The sequence below is a fragment of the Apteryx rowi genome, unplaced genomic scaffold, assembly GCF_003343035.1.
Source record: "Apteryx rowi isolate R43461 unplaced genomic scaffold, aptRow1 scaffold_164, whole genome shotgun sequence".
NCBI lineage: Eukaryota > Metazoa > Chordata > Aves > Apterygiformes > Apterygidae > Apteryx > Apteryx rowi.
In genome coordinates this window covers 417,556-428,488 of record NW_020447908.1, presented here as the reverse complement: position 1 = coordinate 428,488, position 10,933 = coordinate 417,556, and the positions used below count along the sequence as shown (strand labels likewise).

The following is a 10,933-nucleotide window of genomic DNA, read 5'->3' as shown; positions in this document are numbered from 1 at the left end:
TGTAACTACATAAGATTTATTTAAAGTACTTAGTATCAATTCTTGTTTTTTTTTTTTTTTTCATTCCCCCCCCAGATATTAGAATCTTTGGCTAAGGTAAGAATCTGTTTTGTTTGCTATGTAAAAAAATGCTGTGTAAAAAAATATTTTCATGCTTTGTTTCAGACTAGGAACTTAATTTGTCAGTGACTGATAATCACATTTTCTGTTGTTGTTTTTAAGTGGTTTGGAAAAGAAGCCCAACTGATGGAAGAAGTAAGTCAAACCATGACAGTTGTTGGCTTTGTCTCTGTTTTGATAAGTAATAACTGGAAGGCGATGAGAGTCTAAATGATTTTTTTTTCATATTTACTTGTTAATGCTATTGATAGATCATGTGTTTTACTAGATGTTGAACCTTTCAGTGTAAAGATTATAAAACCATGTTTTATGCAAAAAGTTATATATTAAGTTAATCTTTTGTATAATTTATAAGTTACTTTCATGATATTTTATCAACAACACTGACTATAGTAATAAAAACGTTCGTTAATCTATTTACCTTTATGGTAAACATGAGCTGAGGTCAGAGGATTTGTAATTATTTACTGCTAATTACAAAAACCCCTTGAAAGCTGATGGTAGTTGTCTAAATAGTTTTGCAATAAAATGCTGGTATTCCAAAAGTTTATGCTTTCAATGGATATGAGGAAAAAATACACTTGATGCTGCAGCTTTACTGAATAGTCAATAGATATCTAAGTACTTGAATATTTCACTGTCTGATTATATTTTAGCTAGGAGAAGAAGAACATGCTGCAGATTCTATACTTCCTGTGGCTGACAAAAATATAGTGGAAGGCATTTCTAAACTGACTCTATGCGTCCAGAGGCTTGAAAGACTGAAGAGTTGTATTCAAAATCTTCCAGGACATGCCCCTCCTTCTGTAGTTAAGCAAGAAATTAAGAAAGACCAGTAAGATCACATTTAGATTAAACCCAAATCTAAAATGTGTATATGTGACATAAGTTAAAAAGAAAGATTTTAACAAACTTACGCAATAGAGAATGTACAAATACCGAGGGAAAAAAAAATTTTTTTTCTGGAATCCAGAGAAATGATGGAACTGCCTTTTGAACGTCTGAGAGTATTAGTTTTAGCTTATATAAAAAACAGAAATAGTAAGAACACTTCAGAATTATGTAATTAATGCTATTTGTATAGAGGAGAAATTGAAGTGGAAATTAAATGCTTTGAAGCATTTGAAGAATGTTACTTAATTGCTGCGGGTAGTGTGTAGATCTGGCTATCAAAGTGTTTAAGATACCCTCTGAAGTAAAAACAAAGTCCTGACTGCTTCTGGCTTTTAAAAATATTGTGATAGGCAGGAATGAGGAGGATTTAAAATAATTGGACTTCAGACCTAGTTTTTTGTATGGGAAGGGATGGGTTAACCCCATTTGTTGGAAATCTCTTAGCTTCTGACTGGTTTCCTGGGGGTCCTGTGAACAAATGCAGGGTAATAAATAAGGGAACAGATAAAATGGAGGAAGTGAGAGTGTGTAGGCTACCCTGAAAGTCTGAGCCGCACAAACCCAACGCTATTAATTTTAGCATGGCTTTGGAAGGTTCTGCACGTAAAGGAAAGATTGTGATTATCCAGAGAGTCAGCAGGGAATGGAGAACGCTGCAAGTTCTTAGAGCGTTGTGTTTTTAGCTCATGGTGTGATAGCTCATGCTTTTATCTCTAGAAGTTCCTCATTATGTTCCTTGTAAGATAGCTGTCCCCTCAATGCTCAATTTGAAGTAATGTACATTTTAACAGGGAAAAGAGAAGAAAATTGAGTACTGTAGTGTCAAGTCATAAAGACCCGAGGACTATTTTAGAAGGTGAGAATGTTGTCTCTGAATTTCTGAAAGGCAGTACCTTTTAAGGCAGTGATTTTAGTCACATAAGATGCTGATAATAACAAATATAATGAGATGTCTGTATTGTTATTTGAAAAAAATGCAGACTATACAAAGTCATGGTATGTGTGCACAGACCTTGAGATTTGACCATAATGGTAGGTTGAACTGTAGCACTGATTTCCGTAAAAAGCCATTATCTCAGATTTGGCATTTTTAGCAGATGCTTCTTATGCGAACTTCTGTCCCAACACTAATTTCTTCTGACCTGCATTTTTATCTGAAGTTAATCACAGAATCACAGAATTGTTGAGGTTGGAAGGGACATCTGGAGACTGTCTAGTCCTGACCCTCCTGTTCAAAGCAGGGTCAATGAGAGCAGCTTGCCCAGGGCCATGTCCAGTTGGGTTTTGAATATTTCCAAGGTTGGAGACTCCACAGTCTGTCTTGGCAACTTGTTCCTGTGTTTGACCACCCTTGCAGTGAAAAAGTTTTTTCTTAAGTTTAAAATGGAATTTCCTGTACTTCAATTTGTGCTCGTTGTCTCATTCTTTCACTGGATACCACTGAGAAGACTCTGGCTCCATCTTCTTTACTCCCTCCCTGTGTATTTATACACCTTGATAAGATCCCTCCTGAGCCCTCTCTTCTCAAGGCTGAACAATCCCAGYGCTCTCAGCCTCTCCTTATATGTCAGATGCTCCAAGCCCTTAATCATCTACATGGCCCTTCACTGGACTTGCTCCAGTATGTCCATGTCTGTCTTATACTGGAGAGCCCAGAATTGGACACAGGACTCCAGATGTGGTCTCACCAGTGCTGAGTAGAGGGGGGATAATAACCTCCCTCGACCTGCTGGTGATGCTCTTCCTAATGCAGCCCAGGATACCATTGATCATCTTTGCTGTTAGGGCACATGGCTGGCTCATGTTCAGCTTGTGCCCCAGGACCTCCAGGTCTTTTTCTGCAAAGCTGCTTTCCAGCCAGTCAGCCATCAGCCTGTACTGGTGCATAGGGTTATTCCTCTCCAGGGGCAGGACTCCGCACTTCTCTTTGTTGACCTGCATGAGACTACTGTTGACCCATTTCTCCAGCTTGTTGAGGTCCTTCTGAATGGCAGTACAACCATCTGGTGTATCAACAATTCCTCCCAGTTTTGTACCATCTGCAAACCTGCTGAGGATGCACTGTCCCATCATCCAGGTCATTAATGAAGATACTAAACAGCATTTGTGTCCGTATCAATCCCTGGCATACGTGGCTAGTGACTGGCCTCCAGCTGCACTCTTGCCTTTGACCTTCTGAGCTCAGCAGCTCAGCCAATTTTCAGTCTGCTTCACTGATCGCTTATCTAGCCTGTACTTCATTAGCCTGTCTATGAGAATGTTAGGGGAGACAGTGTCAAAAGCCTTACTGAAGTCAAGGTAAACAGTATTCACTGTTCTCCCCTCATCCACCAAACTAGTCATTGTAGAAGGCTATCAAGTTGGTCAGGTACGACTTCCTCTTTGTAAATCCATGGTAACTACTCTGAATCACCTTCTTGTCCTTGATATATTTGGAAAGGTTTCCAGGATGATTTGCATCATCACCTTCCCAGGGATTGAGGTGAGGCTTACTAGCCTCTAGTTTCCCAGATCCTCCTTCTTGCCCTTCTTGAAGATAGGGGTGGCACTCACTTTCTGCCAGACATCAGAAGCCTCCCCTGGTTGCTATGACATTTCAAAGATTATAGTGGCATTGCAGTGACATTGGCTAGCTTCCTTTGCACTTGTGGCTGCATCCCATCAGGTCCCAGGGATGTGTGCATGTCCAGTCTTTTTAAATGTTTCCTAACCTGATCCTCCTTCACTGAGAGTAAGTTTTCCTTACTCCAAACTTTTCCCTCAGCTCTCGGGCACTTGGGATTCCTGAATGTAAATCTTGCCAGTAAAGACTGAAGTAAAAAAGGCATTTAGTACCTCTGCCTTTTCTGTGTCCTTTGTCACCAGATCCCCCAACTCATTTAGCAACAGGCTCACATTTTCCCTGGTCTTCCTTTTGCTGCTGATATATCCGTAGAAGCCCTTCTTGTTGCCCTTCATTTCTCAACACATTCAACTCCAGGTAGGCTTTGGCTTTCTTAACCCTGCATACTCAGACACTGTCTCTGTGTTCCTCCTGGGTCACCTGACCCAGCTTCCACCTTTTTATATTTTCTTTTTATGTTTGACTTTTGTCAGGAGCTCCTTGTTCATCCATGCAGGCCTTCTGCCACCTTTGCTTGACTTCCTGCCTATTGGCCATTCTTGAGCTTGGAGGAGATATCCTTGACAATCAATCAGCTTTTCCGGACCCTTCTTCTCTCTGGGACCAGATCTCATGGGATTCTTCCAAGCAGATCCCTGAACAGGCTGAAGTCCGCTCTCCTGAAGTCTGCGGTTGTGGTCTTGATATTGTACCCTTCTCTCAGAATCCTGAACTCCACTGTCTCATGGTCACTGCAGCCAGAGCTGCCCCAACCTTAACATCCTGACCAGTTCCTCCTTGTTTTCAATTATCAGGTCCAGCACAGCCCCCTTTGGCTGTGCTCCCTCTTTGGCTTCCTGTGTCAGGAAGTTGCCATCGATTCACTCCAGAAACTTCTTGGACTGTTTGTGCTCTGTATTGACTTTCCAGTAGATATCAGGGTGGCTAAAGTCCCCCATGTGGACCAGGGCCTGGGAACATGAGGTTCCTTCCAGTTGTCTGAAGCTGTATAAGCTAATCTGTCACAACCAGTGAGCAGAATTTACTCAAAAGCTTAATGCCAGATTCTAAATTTCTGCAAGAAGGTGGAACAATAATGTAATGCTGCCAGTTTGTCTGTCACAGATAGCATTACCAAACTTGTTCTCAGTTTTGTGAGTTAGTGATATAAATTAAATGCCAGATCTTCTTTTATTTTCTCTGAATTATGAAGAACTGATGCTAAATTTCTTTTAAAAACAAAATGGACAGTGATAAAAGTACTGTTTTTCAGATCTTGTAGTGAAACATGGAACTGAGGATGTGATTAGTATGACACAGATCTTTGATGAGGATGCACCAACGTAAGGCTAAATCTACTAAAATTTTTCTAACATGTACGTGTTGATCAAACTAGTTTATATCATGAAAATTTAAGTTCTGTCCTGTCATGCTATTTACCATTCTGCTGAATCCCAAAGAGATAAGTAATGTTTGAGGCAGAAAGCTTTAGATCCTTTTAGCTGAAGAGGAAAGAGATGGAGAAGGGGATGGACAAGATGAAACAGCAAAATATATATAACCAACTGCAGGTTTTGTCTTTAAAATCTTTTTTGGAGACTATCATGCCTTTTGAAATTGAGTTTGGCCCCTGGGTTGGCCAAACCCAGGCCAAATAATTCTTCACCAAATTTCAATCCAACTCGAAAGAATGATGATTCCTGCAGTCCCTTTTTCCTTTGTTTTCCCGTGTTGCTTTGTTTTCATTTGTTCATTTGTTTCATTTCATTTGTCAAATCAAAGGAAGTATCAGCATTTTAGCTGTTCCAAAGATCTCATGACATATGGCTCATCCTCTTAGGACCATCTTTGAGGGTATATTTGAAGTTTATTAACTTTTCTCCTTAGAATACCTCACCTTCCTTTCCCCCCCACTGCCAACACATGCTTCACAGGCAGGCGTGCTCTGTTTTCCCTGAGATTGTTCCATTTTAATTTGGATTTTTAGGAAGTTTCTTTGATAGAGCTGACTTGGCTATCCTGGACTTTTTTTTTTCCTTTCTTTCTTTCTTTNCCCCCCCCCGGCCAATCTTCTGCTGCCGCTTTGTTTCAAGAACCATTTTTCAGGAGGGTTTGTTAGGAATCCGTGAAGAAAGGTGATTGGTGACCTATTCTCAACTCAAGAAATGTGGGTGATTAGATAAATCTAGCAACACTTACACTGAGTTCATGAAGAAAATTAGTTCATGTTTTATAACTGTTTGGATGCTTAATTTGATACCCTGAAAGTGACGTGACATAGAAAATGTATCTGATCAATATGAAAAGGTAGGCTGGGACTAGTACAGTGTTTGCCCAACTGCACTTAAAATTTTTAAGGAAGTGTCATTAGTGGCAGAAGTTATTCCAGGCAACAGAGTCTCCCTTTTCATTATCTGTATTACTGGCTAGTATTGAGATCCTTCACAGAGCAAGTCACTTAGTTCCTGGACACAGTGCTCTAACTCTTCTTTCTAGTACTCGAATGATTAGAAATATCAGTTCATTCTATATGGTTCATTAAGTTAATTGGAATAATTCTGAACACTGTAGCTATGTCTACATTAGAAAGTAACTTGATGCAAAAGAAGCAGATTGCTGTAGTTTCTTAGATGCTATATACTATAATCGGTTAACATTTTGGGATCCTTTATGTCAAAAGAAGTAGGTTCAAGAGATTGGCTATTACTTTTTGAAGCCTTTTGGCTCTTGACAACTAGTAGTCAGTGGCTAACCAGTTTGGGATGGGTAAGTCTGCTGTGGGCTAGGTGGTGAAGAAGGTCTTTGAGAACATCTTCCAAACCCAATTCCTTTGCAGCAGAGCATGTAGGAGATCATCCGGGTCTTTATTCTTCGTGGATTCTCAGAATGCATGTAGGCTGTTGACAGGATCCCCATTCTCACCTTGTGTCTGTTTCACAAGGGCACTCACTAAGTTGTCCAGAAGGGTTTGGTGGACCTCCAAGGCAGACTTCCTGACATCTCAGCAGGCTTTGTTTGAAGGATTCATGATGCCTATATGTTCTGCCACTCTGGCCTCCTAATCAAAAGGGATGCTGGTATCTTCTTTGCAATGAGGGTCAGCATCATCTGCAGTGTTCAGGTGGCATTGTCTGTTGTGGGAGATGCTGCATATCTACTGTGCTCCTGGGTCATGAAGCTCAAAATAATGATGGAGCCCATCACAGATTTCACTGTATTCTTACCAATATGGCAGTAGAGTCAGAGGTTGTTTGACTGCGAGGTAGTGGGCCCTGTGTGGATGCAAATATTCCCCCTGCCCTTCAGATTATGGATGTCTGCTGTGTTCTGTACAACCTCTGCAAGGATGTAAGATGAGCCCTTCCCTCCAGTCTCAAATAGTGAGGAACAGATTCCTTGCATCCTCTGCAAATGTTTAAGGAGCTCCTTTCTGGAATACTGTCTCTTATTGCTGAGGGCTGTGCGCACTTTGAGGTTCCAGGAATGGACTGAGTGAAACAGAGGAATATGGATTAACTGGGAATGCCTTTTTCCAGTGTGGGACTGTAGTGGGGAGAATAGAAAGAATTTAGAAAGAACTGATTCCCAATGTCTGTGCCATTTCTTTATACCCCAGTGGGAACATCTTTGTGCTTTACCATGGCCTCTGAGGCTTGCCAACTTCATGTGCTCAAACCCAGCAGTGCTTGATCCACTTTGACTACTTTCCCACTTTTGGGCAAATAAGGTTCCTGGCCCTCTCCGCCTGTTTTTTTTTTTTTTTTTTCCCCCTTGTATTTTTTCATGTGCAGCTTTGCCTGCTGCTGCCAAGCTCTCTGGAAAGCTCACAGGCCTTGGCATGAGAATGTTAGAGGGAAGCTGATAGGCAGCTGAGGAAGGACAGGAAGGGGGAATTAGAGATTTTGCTTGCTTTCTGCTTTTCTGGGAAATGACAATAGGAATAGAAGCTTGATATGGGCTGTGTAAGCAGTTGCCACAGCTTGGGGATGTTAGACTTGATAAAAACCAGATGGACAAGGACAGAGTCAGCTGATTAGGCCCAAATGAACTCTCTCACCAGGAAACCTTCTCCCTGCCTCTACCTCAGTGAGACAAGAACTTATGTCCTGTTCATTCCTCCCCATTTTTAGCTTTCAAGTGAAATCCTCCATATTTTCCTGTGCCTAGGAAAACAGTTTTTGGTTGAAACTGTTCAAACAGTGATCATACCTGGCCAGCAATGAACCATGGACCATAGTCCAGAATATCATGTGTCATGGTCCTAGAAGCACTCTCTGCCCTCTGCGCATGAAGTGCTCGGGGCCCATGTTCTGTGCATGTCTTTTCCTAGCACAAAGGCTAAAATTAGCTTTTCAGGAATGGCCTGTACCCTTCCAGCCTTACTGTGGGCCACCAGTGCCACATGACCCAGATTCTCTTCCAACTCAAGAGACTGAGTAGCTAGGAAGGCATTTAGATTTAGTCAAAGACAAGTAATATGAAGGGGGGGGAATACCTTCAGCTAAACAGAAACTGACAGCAGAAATGTTCAAATTCTGAGTCTATTGACTGAGAGGAACTATATGGCTTTCAACTTCTAAAGAGATGAACATATAGAGGCATAGGATGACTAGTGTGATGAGAGTATCACCCTTTGAACCAGGAATTAACCTTAGATAGGCAGTATTGACAAAATTTTGTTAAAAGGGCAAGTACAATGACTGGGATAATGAGAACTAGAACCTGCTGCCACAGCATGTTTTCCCTGTGTGACTTGGAGAGAGTCTCTTTACACCTGAAATGTATAGCAGTGGTCAAGGGCAGAGGCCTTCCTGAGGACTGGGCCAACTCTCTTTTTCCTCATCTGATCCATCAGTTGCTGCCTGGGAGCATAGTTTGGCAGCTCTGGGGAGGGATGGAAAGCCTGCAGGAACTGCCACCTCTCTGGAGCCTTCTGCTCCCGAACCTCACTAAACTGATACCAGGGTATGCCAAGAAAATCTCTGGCCATTTGGCTGCTACAAGGCATCTCTGACATACATGCTCAAATCTTATTTGACTTACATTTCAATAGTGTGTGTGTGTGTATGTATATATATATATGTATATATATTTGATACCGGAATCTTTTTTCTCTGCAGAAACTTTTGAATCAATGAATTCACGCATATTAGAAATAGTGAAAGTATTTTAAAGACAAACAAATTACAGCGGTAAGAATTCTTTCTAAACAGATGTTTATGAGTGTTACTGGGCCTTAGAATGGCAGTAGAAATGCATTGTTTGTTCCAAATCACTGTAGATATTTTAGCGTATTTTACACGCTGGATATTTTTCAGATCTGAAAATCAAGAGTAGGGCTTACTATTTAAGATTCCAAAGGCTACTGATGACAGTTTATAGAAGTTTCCAAAGGAATGGTACTGAACCTGAGATATTTAATCTCCTTTATAAGAATTAGAGATGGCAAAAACCTTAACTTTCTGTTCTATGGAATCGAGGTGTTGAAATTTCATGTGATCTCATTGTTTTAGCCTAGTTAAAAAGATTTTAATTTCATAACTCTACATTTTAATAGTTTCTCTTGATTTAAAATTCTGTAAAATTCATGTAAATGTTGATTTAAAATTCTGTAAAAATGAGAAGGTTGTTTTAGAATACCCTGACTGCATCAGCTTATTTCCTGATGGACAGCTGGCCTGTCAGGAGATTTAGCCAGTTCTAAGATCAGTTACCAAAGATTTTTCTTAAGGGGGCATGTGGGTGTGGGGGAGAGAGGGAAAGAGTGGGGGAGAATGAGAACTCTAGTGTTACTTTATGTACTGTTAGGTTATTTAACTCATTATTTCTGAACATTTTGCATCAAACCTTGGGAAAATTTACTCAAACTTACCTTTATGGGAAGAAACCATAAGAAGGCAGATATCTTAATGTAGATTTACAAACATAGAATGAAAAGAATGACAATCTCAATGACTAAGAGAGAACATATTTTGATGTTATTTGCTGCTTTGAAGTGAGATGAAAATGTGAAAAATGAAGAATTTAAATGTGTTTTTTCTTTTGTGGGTATCTTGTATCAAAAGGTCCTGGGTTTTCTCACTGTAGTACTTAACACTCCCCCACCCCCATCCCAGAAAAAAGCTATTTGTATACAGAAAACATTGGATTGGAAAGTTGCTCTTTAAAACAGTTATGCTGGATTAAAACTCATACAAGCTGTCTGACCAGGAAATGCAATATTTAATGTAAAAACAAAAGCAAATACCTATGCAGTGTTTTATAAAATAGCACTTTTAATAGTTTAGATTGCATGCAGTGCCTTCTCAGTCAACAAGTAATGATGAAAAATAATGTAAAAAGAGTCAGGCGAATGTTATGCTTTTCTTTTTCAGAATTTCAAATGAACAGGATCTCCTGGAAGCTGTAGGTATACTGTATTGTTAACAGTTTAACTTAAGACTTCATCATATGTAGGTACCTGCATTCAGATGTGTTAGTCTGAGATGAATCCTGTCCCTAATCTAAGGTGAAATTTTCTTCCATTGCAAGGCAAAAAAATTCCGCATGAAAACATAGAACAGAGTTTATAAAGCCAACAGATGGCAGTCTGGAAATAAATCCTTTCTGAGACAGAATTAAGGCCTTGAACTTGCTGAGTGCTGACTATCTCCATACAAGTGCTATGTGTCTTTTGTTTTCCCTAGCTTCAGAGAGCACAGCAATTTTTCCAAAACCTTTGAATTTTTCCAGTTTCCTAAGCATTTAAATATTTGGAAATCTATTTGTGTAGATTTTAAGCTGAAATCAGGTCACTTTGTTTCTTGTCATGAAATAACTCACTGCATCTATGTTTAGAAATATGAGAAGATAAAAAATGAGTATCAGCTTCTAGCAGAAGAGAAACAGATAATGGAGAATGAACTTAAAAAAAAAAAAGAAAGAGGAAGAAAACCTAAGAGTAAGTGTAACTGAAATTGCTTTAATCATGAGAATAATCAAAATAGGTGTGTTTCAGAGAAAATCAAAAGTACTTGGAAGAATTACATACACATATATGTATACATTTATATATATTTAGTGTGTGTATGTATGTATATGCATGAGTGTGTGTGTGTGTATATGTATGCATGCTTACCCTGTTCTTACTCTTTCCTTGGTACCCGTTTATCCAGACAGGATGCTGAGTTAAACAGACCCTTGCTCTGATCCAGTATAGGCATTTTTGTATGAAGCCATTTGAAGTTTTGATGGCTGGTGAACATTCTATGTGTCATAATTCTGACCTGAGAAAATTAAAAGGCAAGTGTAGTAGTAGAAGAAAAGATTTTATGTCTT

At 39.8% G+C, this 10,933-nt stretch overlaps 1 long non-coding RNA gene across 1 annotated transcript; it reads left to right on the top strand.

The window, feature by feature from the left end:
• Positions 1–1,805: 1,805 nt before the first annotated feature.
• Positions 1,806–10,540, top strand: LOC112963217. The gene is made up of 3 exons (XR_003252539.1): positions 1,806–1,870; positions 8,737–8,808; positions 9,991–10,540. It is a non-coding gene; the product is annotated as an uncharacterized LOC112963217 (long non-coding RNA).
• Positions 10,541–10,933: the final 393 nt, after the last annotated feature.